The sequence below is a fragment of the Cherax quadricarinatus genome, chromosome 71 (assembly GCF_038502225.1).
Source record: "Cherax quadricarinatus isolate ZL_2023a chromosome 71, ASM3850222v1, whole genome shotgun sequence".
NCBI lineage: Eukaryota > Metazoa > Arthropoda > Malacostraca > Decapoda > Parastacidae > Cherax > Cherax quadricarinatus.
In genome coordinates, this window is record NC_091362.1 from 18,350,510 (window position 1) to 18,368,790 (window position 18,281).

General features: G+C 38.7%; 1 long non-coding RNA gene across 2 annotated transcripts in view; it reads left to right on the plus strand.

The window, feature by feature from the left end:
* Nucleotides 1–18,281, plus strand: part of LOC138854825 (uncharacterized) — a 124,859-nt gene that overhangs the window by 19,264 nt on the left and 87,314 nt on the right. The window contains exons 1-2 of one of the 2 annotated variants that reach the window (XR_011394003.1): nt 3,088–3,377; nt 11,933–12,387. This is a non-coding gene — a long non-coding RNA (uncharacterized lncRNA). Of the gene's footprint in view, nt 1–3,087; nt 3,378–11,932; nt 12,388–18,281 lie in introns of those variants that run through there. The other variant, XR_011394004.1, reaches the window with a different exon arrangement.

The following is an 18,281-nucleotide window of genomic DNA, read 5'->3' on the forward strand; positions in this document are numbered from 1 at the left end:
TTGTTGACTCCTCCGTTAACTGTAAACTTTAGTATGAATTCTCTGGCAATTATAAAAGATGAACACGATTCACATTTTTTGTCAGTTAATGTTACATCTCCACTGCTTCAAGCCTTTCTTGATATTTATCACCCACGACAGCACCATTTAAGAATGCAGTAAATTCTATACTTCCTAAACAAATATTCTTATTATAACCTAGTGACAATTCTTTGTTCACAACTGCAAGTCACTATTTCATTCTTTTTCCTGTCATTTCTCCATCTGTTCACCCTCATCTTTTCAATAGACACTAATCGAGCTGACATCCCTTTCAAATATCTTTATCGTTCACTGTCCTCCATCTTTCCCTCCAGTCTGATATTCAAAAACTTTAACACCTAATGAGTTTTGTTATCCCTAAGCTGTATGCTTTGATGCTGTGAGTCAGATGAATTTTGCTCCTTTGCACCTCTCCAAATCTCATCCACCATTCCAGAGCTCTGAATGGTCCCTAAAGGGACATATCATCCATGAACATTGTTAAACTCCCACTTGGGTGTGTATTCTTGTTCCTTTAACTTTCAGATCTTTATTGCAAGACTTTCATTTATTTAATTATTAATCCCTACTCAAATTAAAAACCACGGTGACATCACACATCCTTGTCTAATTCTACTTTTTTACTGGGAAGTAAAATTTCTCTTTTCATATTTCTGAACTTTGAGACTTCATATACTATTAAAATTTACTTGATTTCATTAACCTATTCCTTAACCAACACTGCAGCACTGCCATATTGCCCCTATCCTATCTCTGTCAAGTTATCCTTTTTGCCAAATCCATAAAGCCACAAAGCCTCTTTAGCATTAGTTTAAATACTTGTCAAATTTAGTTTCCTGAATCTCCATTTAATAACTCTCCTCTCCTATTTTTAACTGACAAATCCATTTGTTCTCTAGGCTTTCTTAACTTGTTAATCTCACTCCAAAACTTTTTCTTATTTTCAACAAAATTTGTTGATAACATCTCACCCACTCTCTCATTTGCTCTCTTTTTACATTGCTTCACCACTCTCTTAACCTCTCTCTTTTCCTCCATATACTCTTCCCTCCTTGCATCACTTCTACTTTGTAAAAACTTCTCATATGCTAACTTTTTCTCCCTTACTACTCTCTTTACATCATCATTCCACCAATCGCTCCTCTTCCCTCCTGCACCCACTTTCCTGTAACCACAAACTTCTGCTGAACACTCTAACACTACATTTTTAAACTTACCCCATACCTCTTCGACCCCATTGCCTATGCTCTCATTAGCCCATCTATCCTCCAATAGCTGTTTATATCTTACCCTAACTGCCTCCTCTTTTAGTTTATAAACCTTCACCTCTCTCTTCCGTGATGCTTCTATTCTCCTTGTATCCCATCTACCTTTTACTCTCAGTGTAGCTACAACTAGAAAGTGATCTGATATATCTGTGGCCCCTCTATAAACATGTACATCCTGAAGTCTACTCAACAGTCTTTTATCTACCAATACATAATCCAACAAACTACTGTCATTTCGCCCTACATCATATCGTGTATACTTATTTATCCTCTTTTTCTTAAAATATGTATTACCTATAACTAAACCCCTTTCTATACAAAGTTCAATCAAAGGGCTCCCATTATCATTTACACCTGGCACCCCAAACTTACCTACCACACCCTCTCTAAAAGTTTCTCCTACTTTAGCATTCAGGTCCCCTACCACAATTACTCTCTCACTTGGTTCAAAGGCTCCTATACATTCACTTAACATCTCCCAAAATCTCTCTCTCTCCTCTGCATTCCTCTCTTCTCCAGGTGCATACACGCTTATTATGACCCACTTCTCGCATCCAACCTTTACTTTAATCCACATAATTCTTGAATTTACACATTCATATTCTCTTTTCTCCTTCCATAACTGATCATTTAACATTACTGCTACCCCTTCCTTTGCTCTAACTCTCTCAGATACTCCAGATTTAATCCCATTTATTTCCCCCCACTGAAACTCTCCTACCCCCTTCAGCTTTGTTTCGCTTAGAGCCAGGACATCCAACTTCTTTTCATTCATAACATCAGCAATCATCTGTTTCTTGTCATCCGCACTACATCCACGCACATTTAAGCATCCCAGTTTTATAAAGTTTTTCTTCTTCTCTTTTTTAGTAAATGTATACAGGAGAAGGGGTTACTAGCCCATTGCTCCCGGTGGTCTGGTGGCTGGTGGCCCGGTGGTCTGGTGGCTAAAGCTCCCGCTTCACACACGGAGGGCCCGGGTTCGATTCCCGGCGGGTGGAAATTCCGACACGTTTCCTTACACCTGTTGTCCTGTTCACCTAGCAGCAAATAGGTACCTGGGTGTTAGTCGACTGGTGTGGGTCGCATCCTGGGGGACAAGATTAAGGACCCCAATGGAAATAAGTTAGACAGTCCTCGATGACGCACTGACTTTCTTGGGTTATCCTGGGTGGCTAACCCTCCGGGGTTAAAAATCCGAACAAAATCTTATCTCTCTTATCTCTTATTTTAGTCGCCTCATACGACACGCATGGCTTACGGAGGAAAGATTCTTTTCCACTTCCCCATGGACAATAGAAGAAATAAAAAAGAACAAGAGCTATTTAGAAAAAGGAGAAAAACCTAGATGTATGTATATATATATATGCATGTGCGTGTCTGTGAAGTGTGACCAAAGTGTAAGTAGGAGTAGCAAGATATCCCTGTTATCTAGCGTGTTTATGAGACAGAAAAAGAAACCAGCAATCCTACCATCATGCAAAACAGTTACAGGTTTTTGTTTCACAGTCATCTGGCAGGACGGTAGTACGTCCCTGGGTGGTTGCTGTCTACCAACCTACTACCTATTGTCTTTTGTAAATTCGAAGCCACGCACAGAAATATTCAATAACATCGGTACATTCCTAAGAATATCTTCCCATTTGTACCCCAGCATATTTGATAAATGTATTGGCGCATTCACGAGTCTATAATAAATAATAAAAGCTGTTTGAGAAAACTACGAACTATGATGTATCACCTGCAAGTACCAGAATGCGTCACTAGCACTACCACCGATAGCATCACCTCTGCCGCTGCCATGATGATGATGCCACCAACACCACCACCACTGCTGATCCCATCTCTGTCGGCGTCTACCACCGTCACCACCACTGCACCTGCCAGCACCACCACCACCCCACCAGATTTAGTAGTCATAGTGTCACAGGTCTGGAATCTGTGAGGTAGGAAACAAAAACAATAACAAGCCAAGCTAGAGAAACTGGCTCAACCTACACCACCATCTTCGTTCAGTCTCCTCCCGAGCCTCACACAGTGTAGTACTTACCTCCTCACTTGTAACAGGTGCGCTCGCGTCCACAAGTGTTTTTTGTGTGTGGGAAAGAGAAGTACAGGTCGCGATAGAAGCAGTAAGTGATTGTTTTAACAAGCTATATGTTGAGTTTCACACAGAAACGTTTGATTTAGTGTATTAATGATTTGCAACATAGTTGCTGGTGAACCTACAATGCAACGTTTGTTTTTTTTGTTTATCTTGGTGAATTGAAAATTATTAATAACCTTTTTTTCGAATTAAAAAGGTATTTTTTTAGGCACGTTATTAAAAATGTATTGAATTCTGACTGGCAAATTATAAATGATGAAGCACTGGATTACATATTTTTTTCGGTACAGTTTTTTAATTTTGGTTTATTCATAAATTAATTGTGGTTAAAATGTGCGAATTTCATTGATATTTATTACTTACGACAGCACCATTTAGCAGGTAATGTCATACTTAACAATATTCTGGGTAATACCTTTATCACTGGAATCCGTAACTATTCTTATTATAACACTGTTGTCACTATTCCCTATTTTGCATAACTGGGCACAGGATCACGGTATTTCACTGTTCTGTTTTCTGTTTGGTCTTTTCTCCATCTGTTCACACTGTCCGTCATCTTGGTTTTCCTTATATAGTGGCTACACTAATCTTTGAGCTTTGAATCTTTTACAGACACTCAGTCTTGTTCGTGTAGCTGAAGTTGTACGTGGCACTGCCATCTTCTTTCCCGCTCATGTCTCTAGTTGCTTAAAAAACTTGCTGAACAATATGATGAGTATTGATGGTTAAGAGTCCCTGTAAGTGTAGTGCTTTGATGCTGGTGGAGGGGGAGTGAAAGGAATTAGAGCTACCTTGCCCTTCTTAGGATCAAACCCCGATGGCCTCCCATTGTCCAGGCGCTGTAATGGCCCTAACGGGTATATCACTTCTCCATGAACATAATGTTAATAATAACTGTGGGGCTAGTGTTAAGTTTTGTGTCCTTTCAACTTTAAAGATCTTTAAAAGATTGCAAAGTACTTTTCTGTTTGTTGAATGTATTTTAATTCCTACCAAATTAAAAAGCTTCCCAGTATATACACATAAATACATCTCTCTGGTTATATACCTTGTGCTTAATTCATACTTATATTGAAATATGAACTGGCCTAGTTTTTGAAATTGTATACATTTCGTTATGATTCAGTTTTCTCGTAATGTTCTTTGAGAATGTATGCATATTACATATATTTAAAAATTTATTAGATTTCATTAATGCCTGAGTAAGTCCGAGGCGGTTATAGACAACGGCAGCACTAGATGATGCCCAACTGGAGATTCCTATCTGCTGACACAGTTTATCACTGATTATTGATAGGGAAGGAAGTGGCTACTAATGATATGAGAGCACCCAGCGAGACAGGCCAGTATTTCTGCATCAAGTTTAAAATACTATTGTCATACTTCTTCAGGCTTAAATCCTGGAAGAGGTATGTCTTTATATCCTGAGCTACTTTCATTTGATGTTTCACGAACATAACCTTGATATCAGAGCACTTAAAGTTGTGGGTTTTTATTAAGTTGCCATAAATCTTACTAGGAAAGATTATCCTGCATGGGGCCGCGATTGGTCTTGACCTGGACACGGCACGTTTCCTCCATGACTTCTAAATTATAGTATAGTATTTGCAAAGGACGTCTCAAAATTTATATTTACACATTTTTAATAATTGGTTCAAATTTTGCATTTGAGCATTATAATACAGCGGTTAAGGAATTTTTTTCTGCAGTGTATCGTCTGACACATGGAAATTATGTACCCAATCAATGTTAGGATAAACGTACCTTCTACCAGATGGTATAAGTTGCAGTAAGAGTATATGTCTGATAATGTATGTTAAAACTCTTAATGTGTGTTGACCAAATCTTAAGTTTTGTCAACGGTCTTTTTTTATTTAAAATAAATACAAACAAACTAGTTGGTAACAATGAAGAACACTAGGCCACTTCTCAGGTCACCAGTAGGATAGAGTGAGCTTCAAAGTTCCAGCTGTATTTTCTCAAAATGTCGTGTGATGTGTTTCCGATGTTATATTTCAGCTGTCCAGTTAAGAACAGTAAATTGGACAGATATGGGTTAGTTAAATCATGACTTGTTACATATCTTGGTATTTGCTTGGTATTTGGGGCCGGAGCTGTGTATATGTTACAACATAAAGGCTGCAGAACTGTCCAAATAAGATTTCTCACAGATCCAACAACTAAAAGTTTGGATATGGAGATTGATCCATCACATGGAAAAGAGCCCCAGTAAAAAATAACTGCCCGAGCTTTCTCTGAGAAGATAAAATAAAGAAAACAGTTCAGTTCTTATTTGACCAGTTCAATATAAGCCTTTACTTGTAAGATTGCACAAACGAATTTGCATAGAGACAAAACGGCTATTAAAATAAATACAGTATTCTTTCTAATTGCTATATGATTGTTTACACGTGGATTCGTCTTTGCCAGTCATCAGCGTGTTTGGTGATAAGACTGAACTGATCACCATGACTAAGATAATTGTAAGGAGGGCTTCTCCAGTAGCCAAGTTTTGTCAACTATGCACCATTAAGAGACCGATACTAGAATTTTACTCTGTGCATCACTGCGACATCAAAGAGTTCAAAGAACCGTGCTCAGGCCTCTAAAAACGTTCTGACATCAAAGAAAATTTTTCAGATGGCTCTCGATGAAATAAATGGTTTTGAAAACCGACAGCTTGAAGAATTGAGACACTTATGCAACATATGGGAATCTTTATTGAAGAAACGTTTCGCCACACAGTGGCTTCATCAGTCCATTAAATAAAAACAGGAAGGTATAAGGAGAGGAGGAGTTGAGGTAATCAGTCCCTCAGCCTGGAATAGATGTGTTCAGTCCATCACTCTTCTAGGAAGTACAGCATAGGGCCAGAGAAGTGGCTTATATACTGCAATCAGGTGAGTCGAAGCAGGTGGCGGGATCACAGTGGGACCATCCAATTTGTTCAGGCCAAAGACTGGCCTGAACAAATCAATTCCAGGCTGAGGGACTGATTACCCCAACTCCCCTCCTTATACCTTCCTGTTTTGTATTGGACTGATAAAGCCACTGTGTGGCGAAACGTTTCTTCAATAAAGATTCCCATCTATTGCATAAGTGTCTCAATTCAGGCTCTCGATGAACTGGTTTTGCTGCAGAGCAGAGAAACACTTTCGTTACATTCCTGTTCTCCCAATTAGCGATATCCCTGCACCACAAAGTCAATCACTGCCCATCTTTGATAATACTCAAGTGAAACTTTGATGAGTGTTAACCAATTAAATTTGATACATAAATAAAACTTTTAAATATATTAAATAACATTACTAGATCAAATTATGGTTTAGGTGTTTCTATTACGTAATATTTTAAGGTGCTGGTAAATTCAGCCTCACTGTTAACTGTCACAGCACTCTGGTGAGTGGACCACAATCTAATGTAACTCCCAAAGAATGGGGCTTGTGTTTTATTGAGTTTAAGAATAATGTAACGCAAATGGTGCGCAGTTATCTTAAATATGGATCTTAGCCTCTGTAATAATATAAATAATTCATATTTATTTTATCGCCGTTGGACGATATTAGTCTCAAGGACTCTTACATGTGTGTACCTTGTAATTCACACATACATAAGATAAATTGTTTAGAGTATAAGGTTAAGCTTATCAGCTTCATGTAGCTTAAGTAAGCATTGTCTTAATATAAAGCAATGGTAATATTTTTGCATAAACAAGCAGTCTTCCTCCTGTATCTATAAATTATGCAAGTAAACCTCCAATTGGTCTTTAACAGATGTTATTTACCTACTTAAAGATACTGTGTTACTAAAACTGAAGAAGAAACATACCAATGATACTGACACTCATCGGCTATTTTGTTTTTCTCTCATCATATATACTTATGATGCTTATTTATTACTGATATTGTCTGCACATGTTTTCGTTATTTAAAAATATCTTTTAAAGTAACATGGAAAACATTATTACGATTCTCTCTCTCTCTCTCTCTCTCTCTCTCTCTCTCTCTCTCTCTCTCTCTCCGTCTGTCTCTGAGCACATCTGAGGAAGTTGGCTCAAAAAAGAGGACACACATTTACCCATTCATTCAGTCGCTATCTTGCGATCAGCGTGCTGACATAGTTTAGATGAATCTTCGAACTGCAACATCCCACCCCTTCAGGACTCAAGTACAGCTAACCAGTCTGACTGAATCCCTTGGTCACATTCCAACAAAAAGTCAAGTCATAAAAACCACTTGCCTTCTCTCCTGTCTAACGTGCTCACACAAACCTGTTGGATGTTCAAGATCCTATTACCCAAAACTTAAGGCAGTAGGTACCCTTAAATATAGGCTGGACGGTACATGAGTGAGTGTGGGTGAGTTTGGACCAATAAATCTACTGCAGTGTTCCTTCATTCTTGTGTTCTTGTATTTATCGTCTCAGTTCTGATTCCTCACTGAGAAAACGGTGGTAGTTTCTAATTCGACTTAAACTAGTTTTTCACATCCACACCGGCTTATAGTAAAAGAGAAATTTTCATAATAGACTATGAAATATTTATATACTGTATATATACCTTGTTGAGCTTATTCTCTCCTTCGATCTGTGGTAGAGCCTCCAGAGACTGGAAAAGATGACTCGTAGACACTACATTCCATCACGATAACTAGAATGGGCAACTGGCCTTGCTGGGGCCAAGTCCACAGGTTGACGTTACAATAGCTACGTGGCCAGGATCGAATGTGACATTTAGGTTGTCTCCAAGGAGGATTCGAGAGTAGAGGTTTACATATAATTATGTGGCAGGATCTGTTTTATCAGCAAACAAGATGAAATTGTTTGGTGTCATGGAAGTTAGAAATGTGTTAAAAAAAAAAAAAGACAGCCCTTGGGAACTCCTGCAAATAGACAAAAAATGAGAGCGAGCTGTCTGTTGCTACTCTGATAATACTTGTAGAGACGAATTTTACTCTGATAATACTTTTTTTTTCTTGTTGAGACGAATTTTACTTGAGGATATCCGTTCCGAGAAATACACACCTCGGTGTACGAGTATATTAGCCAAGGGAAGAAGGTATAAATGGAATATAGGAGAAAGAATAGACGAGATAGCTGCCTGCATCTTTATTTGAATATAAGAGAGAGAGAGAGAGTGGCATTTGAGTGATTTTCTTTACTAAATTATTCACATTTCTAGAATCTGCACGCAACATTGTACGTGGGTCGACCCTCTTCCCAAGATACAAGTATAATGCACTGAGCCCACTAATGTCTATAGCGGCGCTACTCAACCCCACAGCTGTGATAATATTCACTTTTATGGCTTAAAAGAAATGTATCAGGCCACTTGAGCATATCTCGTCAACCTAAAGGAATCGTATCACCCTAAAATATTTGAGTTTCTCATCTATGGCGACCCTTTACAGATCTATAGTAGAAAAAAATATATTCGGTTTTGACTTGTGGGTAAAGATTTCAGACAGAAAAGGGGATGAAGGGGGTATATATTATAACACTGCATGTGTCATTTTAATTGCTATAATTGAGCAGTAAGGTAATATTGCACAGTTATTTAAATAATTGCATTTCTTGTATGGATCATCTGATCCCTCTAACGAGTATGAACACAATACTTGTTACTAACCATTTAGCACACAATAATCCCAAAATGACTGTAGTGAACCCACATTGTATATACATTGAGAAGCGTTTCTCTGTATTCATTGAAAACTCGCGTAAAGTTGTTTAAGTAGTTAGTTTATTTAGGCACAGGTACATAAAAGTGCAATTGTCATATTTCATTATACCTAGGATAATCCAAAAAAAATCAGAAAAAGTGACTTATTTCCACTGGGGTCTCTAGTTCGAATACACAAAATTATAAAGACAATGTAGAATATATTGGGATGGGTTGGTTGTGTTGGGGGTGAGAGGCGAGTCCACCACACCCTGGTACCTTATTGAGGCAGGTTGCTAGTATATCTTGATTGCCTCTACCTGGCTCACGTAGGATTAAGGTTCGTGCAGTAAACAAGTTTTTGATTTGAAAGTTGTTTGGGATAATCTAGTGACGATTGTATTGAAATTTCTAGGTGTTTACGTTTTTCTAAGTCTTAAGGTTAAATTATTTTCAAATGATGTATAAAGTAATAGAATAAAGATTTATCTTATATTTTATTTTTGAGAATGAATAAATTTGTGTAAAATAATGGGAAATCGGAAAACTTTGCAGTATTATAAGAATACAAGGTCTTGGTGAATGGTTGATGTTTTCTTACGCATATAAATTATAAAATTACTTGTTCTGTATTGAAGAACAACCTATTCTAGTGTGATGTTCACTTGTTTACTGGCTGTTCTTAGAAGCACCGTTCCTGGGTCATGGGTTTAAGAACATAACATAAGAATGAAAAAATACTGCAGTAGGTCTGTTGGCCCATGCTAGACAGGTCTAACTCACGCTCACTCATATACCTCTCCAACCTATATATTTAAAGCTACCCATAGTTGTCGCCCCAAGAACGCTACCTGGGAGTTTGTTCGACTCGTCTGCAAATCAGTTTCAAAACACGACGTATTTCGGTCGTTGCGCAGCCCATAAGAGTCCATAACCCCAGCAGCTGTACATCAGTCCACACTAAATTATCACCTTAGTGCCGAGTTCGGCACTAAGATTCTAATACAGTTAGGTATTAAAGCTGGGGATTTGAAACGAATCTGATCTGACATTCACAAATTATCACGTGGACACTATCCAAATTTCTTCAATAAAAATGTCAAATTAAAACGTACACAGCCCTAACCTAATTCAAAACTTCCACTAAGAAGCACCAGCTTTTAAGTCAAACTGAAGAGTTATTGAGGTATTCTCTTGTTATGTCACAGACCATTATTCTAAAATGCACTAGTAAATTAAGCTTGAAGCCGCTCGGAATTTGCATCATGAACTTATCAGCATTTAAGGGGAAGACAGTTGACTAACACTTAAGTAACTATTTACTGCTATGGTGAGCAGGGGCAGCAGGTGTATGGAGACCTGTCTGTCTCGACTAGTCTGAGACTGAATTCTCGTTTTGGTTGACAGTCGAAGGCGCTACGAGTTATGACCTATCGATTATACAAGGTGTATTTAGGCCACAATCAACCTACACAAGGATTAAGCTCAATTTCATATATACCGAGAAATGGATCTCGGCATTTGTACAGTGTAGATACTTAACATTAATTAATTTTTTTTAAGGTAGACTAATTAGAGATATTCCTGAAATAAATATGCAATAAGTATTAATATTTTGTTTTCAGAACTAGGTTACACAACAGCAAGTTAACCACCTAACTATATTTTTTACACAAAATTTTTAATTAGTAGTGTAATAAGAAAATAATAGAAGTTTTCTGAGATAACTGACAACTTTAGTCATGTGTGTCTGGAGCAGCGCTGTAGACGCTGACCAATCAACTCTGATAATGGGATGAGGAACTGCAAATAGGTGGTAAATATATTGCAGTGGGGTTCTGCGTTTGCAATAAAGAAGCTAATTTATATATTGTACATCAGCGGATCCTAAACCGGTTTACCTAAGCCGAATATTCCTTAGTGGTTTCGGACTGTTTTCTGCCTTCTATATTTGCAAATAGCAGCCGGTTAACTTTTTTGTGAGTATACTATTACCGCCTTAAATACTACTACTCTGGTGATTATCTTTACTTTGAATGCATCAAATTATTGCTATAACTACCCTCTTTATCTTTTTTTTTCAGGTGTTTATACAATAAATTTATGGTGAAGATCCAGACTCATCAGTTGGAGAGTAACACGTCTCTGACAGACTTAACAACTTGTGTGGCAAACTTCCATTGTGTCTTCCCAAGTTTCGCTTTCTCTTAGTCTCTTGTTTTTTGAAACCGAATGTTTAGTAAATATGAAACAATAATAGGAGTAAATTTTGAGTTGGTAAATAAATAATGCATGGGAAATAATTGAAAATAATTAATAATTCTGTAAATTATAATTTTTAATTGATTTTAATAAAATAGAAAATATTAATAACGATTGTGATCAGTGATCATACATACATATATATATATATATATATATGTATATATATATATATATATATATATATATATATAATATATATATAATATATATATAATATATATATTATATATATATATATATATATATATATATATATATATATATATATATATATATATATATATATATATATATATACAAAAGCATGCATACATACACTATGAATGAAGACTTATAATAGTAGGTAGTGTGACCCACTGGCTGAAGTGTTGATGAACTATGTGTCTACCAAGTGATATAGAGTGATAAATGAGCTAACGCTGTTGAACTGAAGTGCAAAATGCAGTCAAGTAACATAACAATATTCGGTGCGAGAGAATTCTGATGTTTTCGTGGATATTCAGTGAAAGATTATCTTGATATTTTCATGTGGAATGTCAATAGAAAAGCCCTCTTAAGTGATGGTGATATGTCATCCTACCCTTTCAGTGATAGTGAGATAAGTGCAACCACATAATGTAGCTGCTTATAAAAGCCAAAGTTGCCAAGCGTGGAACCTCTTCTATACAGTGATAAAGTGAGGGCACACAGTCTTATTGTGATACCGTGTAGTCTGTCCTTAGTGCATCAGTAGATGCATAATCAGATCTCATTGCAGCTAGAGTAAATCTACTCATTTATTTTAGTAAATCATAAAGTATAATATGAAACAGAAGCCAGAAGCTTCAAGGTAGTGAAAGCGAAGTCTTGTTATATGCTGCAGTAAGGTGTTAGTGAAGGTGCTGGAATACCAGCAGGAGGAATGTACCGAAGGAGAAGCAACAGTGGGGGAAGGTCCGTGTTGGACTACGACCCCCTGGAGGAAGAACAACGGAGAGAGACCAAATTTGCGGGTCCCAAGGAGGAACCTGACCCCTACTCCCAGAGAATCCACGAGGTCAAAGGTCAGTTATTCATAGTCTATTTATTATCCATTGTCTGGAAATGACATTTAAAGGTACTGTCAATTAGGTACTCATCAAGAAACAAAGCTTAACAGATATGTTTTAAATATGCAGAATATTTATTGTTCAGGCAAATACTGAAACTAACGTAGGCAGCTATTTAAATCATTAACATATGGTGACATATGCGTTGGCATCAGTATTAGTTAATTCATTAAGATGCCACATTAAAGTAAGGTACCAGAATCATGCTTACTGCGCGACCTTCTACAATTATGCTTACCACTTGACCCTCTACAGTTACGTTTACTAATCAACCCTTTATCTTTGTTTCTGATATACCTCTGATCAGTACCCATTGTTTTTCTACTCCCGGAGCCTGGCCATGGGTCAGGCTCATCTGGTGCTTGTCTGATCAACCAGGCTGTTGCGGCTAGTGGCTTGCAACCCCACATATCCATCACATTATTATTATTATTATTATTATTATTATTATTATTATTATAAAAAACACTAAACCATATCCATCACAGCTTGGTTGATCTGGCACCTGGTGAAGATACTTGTCCAGTTTCTTCTTGAAGACTTCTACACTTATCCCAGCAGTGTTTCTAACATCTTCTGGTAAGATGTTGAATAATCTGGGATCACAAATGTTGATACAGTGTTCCCTTATTGTGATCACAGCACCCCTGCTTTTCACTGAGTTTATCTTACACTTCCTCCCATATCTCTTGTTCCAGTATGTTGTTAGGGCAGTGTGCAGATATATATTATCATGTATCTTTCTTTCCTTTGCCCCATGCGGGTCGTAAACGATCTCTTGCCCGACCCTCTTCAGTTATGTTCACACCATCATTCATCTGTACGACTCAATCCTCTTTGGTGGTACCTTGATGCTGGTGAGGGTTTTTTAAACCAAGGAATTGGGTCTGTCCTCCCTCTACTTGTACAGAACTTGATTGCCTCCTGTTCTTCAGGCGCTGTATATATATGAACCCTATGAGTTTAGCGCTTATCAACAAAAATAATAATAATAATAGTGTATTTTGTACATTTGCCATATGAAGTAATTATAATATATGAAATGGCTAATATTTGTGGTGTGACTATTTTACCCAGTGGAGTTTGATAAAATCATATTTAGCCTGGTGGCTAAAGCTCTCGCTTCGTACGACGATTGTCTGGGTTCGATTCCCAGCGAAGGTAGAAACACTGAGCGTGTTTCTTTGCACCGGTTGTCTATGTTCACCCATCAGTAAAATGGGTACCTGAGAGTTAGTCGACTGGTGTGAGTCGAATCCTGGGACAAAACTGACCTAATTTGCCCGAAATGCTCTGCATAACAAGCGGCTTTCTGTATAGTATTATGTCACTGATGTCATCTAGGCCTGTATACCTTGCACTTGTACTTGTAGTACATAAAGATATTATTATTACTACTATTATTATATGAAGCGCTGCAGCAGGCCTACTGGCCCATGCATCTTGCCTAGAAGGTGAGTTGGTAATGAATGGATGTCTAAGGCAATTGGTGTAAAATGCTGGCTAGACGGGCACTGCAAGGAACTTGCAATCCCATTCACTGATAACTGGGACAATTTCTATGGAAAACATGACATGTATGCAAGGGACAGGGTACATCTCTCTGGTGCAGGGTTGGTAGCTTTAGCCAACTTGATCGAGGGGGCCATTACTGACTTGTTCAGGACTTTAAACTGATAGAATATAGAGGTATGGGTGTGTGTGTGGGAAACAATCAAGTTGCAGCACTAGGGTTGAAAACAGCAGATATTACCTGGATACCTCAGGGATATATGTAAAAGATATTATTCATAATAAAGTTGCTAGTAAAGGTAGATCAACTGGTCAACACAGAGAGTAAAGGGCAGTGACTAGCTCTCTGAAGGTTTACTATACTAATAGTTGGAGTGTAAGAAATAAGATAGATGAGCTAAGATTAATCGGAGACCTGGTTCAACCTGAAAGAGAGAGAAATGCCTTCTGACTGCCATATACAATGATACAAACTATTCCATACTGATAGGGTCAGTAGGCAGGGTGGTGGAGTGGAGATGTATGTCAGAGATAATTTGAATTGTTGCGTTAAACAAGATATAAAATTAGAAGCGTCGGTCACAGAATTTGTTTGGCTACAGTTTCTTGAGGGTCGGGAAAAATGAATTTTGGGTGTGATTTATAGGCTCCCAAACCTTGATAGGGAGTGCAGTATGCTTCTATAGGACGAAATTCAAAAGGCATCTAGATATGAAAATGTGACAGGAAAACTGGAGTCTAGTGATTCCGATTTTCTTGATGCGATTCAGGATTGCTTTATAAAACAGTTTGTTACAGAACCAACTGGAGGAAATAATCTACTTGACTTGGTTCTTGCCAACAAGGAATCATTAATTAATAATCTTAAGGTTAATGATGAGCTTGTGGAAAGCAATCACAAATCACTCAGTTTCAATATATCATGGAATTACCCTAATAACTACAATCAAGTCTCTGTCCCTGACTTCTGCTTGGCCGATTTCACAGGTTTGCAAAATTACCTGGGTACGTTGAACTGGACTGACCTGACTATGGGTCAGGGAGGTGGTGATGGTTGACAATATGACGATTTTCAGACCATAATTCTAGCTGCACAGACAATTTATGTTCCAAATAGAGAAACTAGATCAAGCAAAAATGATCCAAAATGGAAAAAAACAACAATAGATTAAAACACCACTGCCCACTCTAAGGGTCGACAATCCAAATTAATTCTTTATGAACGAAACCTAAAATTTTGCCATCCCAAAACTCGCGGATATTATTATAACTCCACAAGATTTTGAAGAGGCAATAAATGACATGCCCATGCACTCTGCCCCAGGCCCAGACTCGTGGAACTCCGTGTTCATCAAGAGCTGCAAGAAGTCCCTATCGCGTGCCTTCAGCATTTTATGGAGAGGGAGCATGGACACCAGGGGTCATCCCACACACTAAAAACAACAGACATAGCCCCACTCCACAAAGGTGGCAGTAAAGCAATTGCAAAGAACTACAGACCGATAGCACTAACATATAAAAATCTTTGAGAGGGTTCTAAGAAGCAAGATATCCAACCACCTAGATACCCATCAGTTACACAACCCAGGGCAACACGGGTTTAGAGCAGGTCGTTCCTGCCCATCCCAGCTACTGGACCACTATGACAAGGTCCTGGATGCTGTAGAGGATAAACAAAATACAGATGTAGTATACACAAACTTTGCAAACGCTTTCGACAAGTGTGACCATGGTGTAATAGCACACAAAATGCGTGATAAAGGAATAACGGGAAAAGTTGGTAGGTGGATCTACAACTTCCTGACAAATAGAACACAAAGAGTAATAGTAAACAGAATAAAGTCTGAGGCAGCCATGGTAAAAAGCTCTGTTGCACAAGGCACAATACTAACTCGTATTCTATTCCTCATCCTCATTTCTGACATAGACAGAGATGTAAGTCATAGCTCCGTGTCTTCCTCTGCGAATGACACCCGGATCACCATGGCAGTGATCTCCATCGAAGACACTGCGAGATTCCAAGCGGACATCGACCAAATCTTCGAATGGGCCACTCAAAACAACATGAAGTTCAACGAGGAGAAATTTCAACTACTCAGATATGGAAAACTTTAAGAAATTAAAAATGTGTCAGGGTATACCACAAATTCTAACTATACAATAGAGCGGAAAAGTAATTTGAAGGACCTGGGAGTGATAATGTCAGAGAATCTCACCTTCAAAGACCACAACTATGTGTCTACCTCATCTGCTAGTAACATGGTTCTCAGATAAATAGATAAATTAAAACCTGACAAATCCCCAGGCCCTGATGAACTGTTTGCAAGGGTTTTAAAAGGAATGTAAAGCAGAACTCGGTGAACCTTTGGCTAGTCTTTTCAACATATTTCTACGAATTGGCATAGTACCAGATAAGTGGAAAATGTGATACCTATCTACAAAGCAGGTGACTTTAAGCCAGCAAGATTCGAACCCAGATTGGCAGCTGTCTACGAGTGTAGCTTCTAACCTGACGCCTTAAACCGCTCCTGGAGTATACCTGGAGAGGGTTTCGGGGGTCAACGCCCCCGCGGCTCGGTCTGAGACCAGGCCTCGTGGTTTATCAGGGTCTGATCAACCAGGCTGTTACTGCTGACCGCGCGCAAACTGACGTACGAACCACAGCCCGGCTGGTCAGGTACTGACTTTAGATGCCTGTCCAGTGCCTTCTAGAAGACAGCCAGGAATCTATTGGTAATCCCCCTTATGTATGCTGGGAGGCAGTTTAAGTCTTAGGCCTTTGATACTGTGTTGTCTCTCAGTGTACTCGTGGCACCCATGCTTTTCATTGGGGTAATGTTGTATCTTCTGCCGAGTCTTGTGCTTTCGTAGGGAGTGATTTTCGTGTGCAAGTTTGGTACCAATCCCTCTAGGATTTTCCAAGTGGAAAATACAAATACAGGGACTTCAACCGTTCCCGGTAATTTAGGTGCCTTATCGTACTTATGTGTGTCGTGAAAGTTCTTTGTACAGTCTCCAGGTCAGCAATTTCGCTTGCCTTGAATGGGGCAGTTAATGTAAAGCGGTATTCTAGCCTAGAGAGAACAAGCGGTTTGAAGAGAATCATCATGGGCTTGGCGTCCCTAGTTTTGAAGGTTCTCATTATCCATCCTATCATTTTCCTAGCAGGTGCCCTATATACATTGTTGTGGTCTTTGAAGGTGAGATCCTCTGACATTATCACTCCCAGGTCTTTCATATTTTTTTTCACTCTATTCTATGGTTAGAATTTGTTGTATACCCTGATACACTTTTAATTTCCTCAAGTTTTCCATATCTGAGTAGTTAAAATTTCTCTTTTATGAACTTCATATTGTTTTGAGTGGGCCATTTGAAGATTTGGTTGATGTCCGACTGGAGTCTTGCGGAGTCTTCGATGGAGGTCACTGTCATGGCAATTCGGGTGTCATCCGCAAAGGAAGACACGGAGCTATGGCTTACATCTCTGTCTATGTCAGATATGAGGATGAGGAATAGGATGGGAGCGAGTACTGTGCCTTGTGGAACAGAGCTTTCACCGGAGTTGCCCCAGACTCTATTCTGTTTACTATTACTCTTTGTGTTCTGTTTGTCAGGAAGTTATAGATCCATCTACCAACTTTTCTTGTTATTCCTTTATCACTCATTTTGTGTGCTGTTACACCATGGTCACACTTGTCGAAGGCTTTTGCAAAGTCTGTGTATACTACATCTGCATTTTGTTTATCCTCTACAGCATCCAGGACTTGTCATAGTGGTCCAGTAGCTGGGACGGGCAGGAGCGACCTGCTCTAAACCCGTGTTCCCTGGGTTGTGTAACTGATGGGTATCTAGGTGGTTGACGCTCTTGCTTCCTAGAACCCATTCAAAGATTTTTATGACATGGAATGTTAATGTTATCGGTCTGTAGTTCTTTGCAATTGCTTTACTGCCACTTTTGTAGAGTGGGGTTATGTCTGTTGTTTTTAGCGAGTGTGAGATGACCCCTGTGATCATGCTCCCTCTCCAGAAAATGCTGAAGGCATGTGACAGGGGCTTCTTGCAGTTCTTGATGTACACGGAGTTTCATGAGTCTGGGCCTGGGGGAGAGTGCATGGGCATGTCATTTATTGCCTTTTCAGAGTCTTGTAGTGTTTGGATAATATCAAATATTTTTGAGATGACCAAATTTTGGGTCTCATTCATAATGAATTCATTTAGATTGTCGAACCATAGTCTTGGTAACAGCTCATTGAACACTGAGTTGTATTGGGACTTTAATATTTCACTCATTTCTTGGCTGTCGTCTGTGTAGGTCCCACCTCGTCTAAGCAGGGACC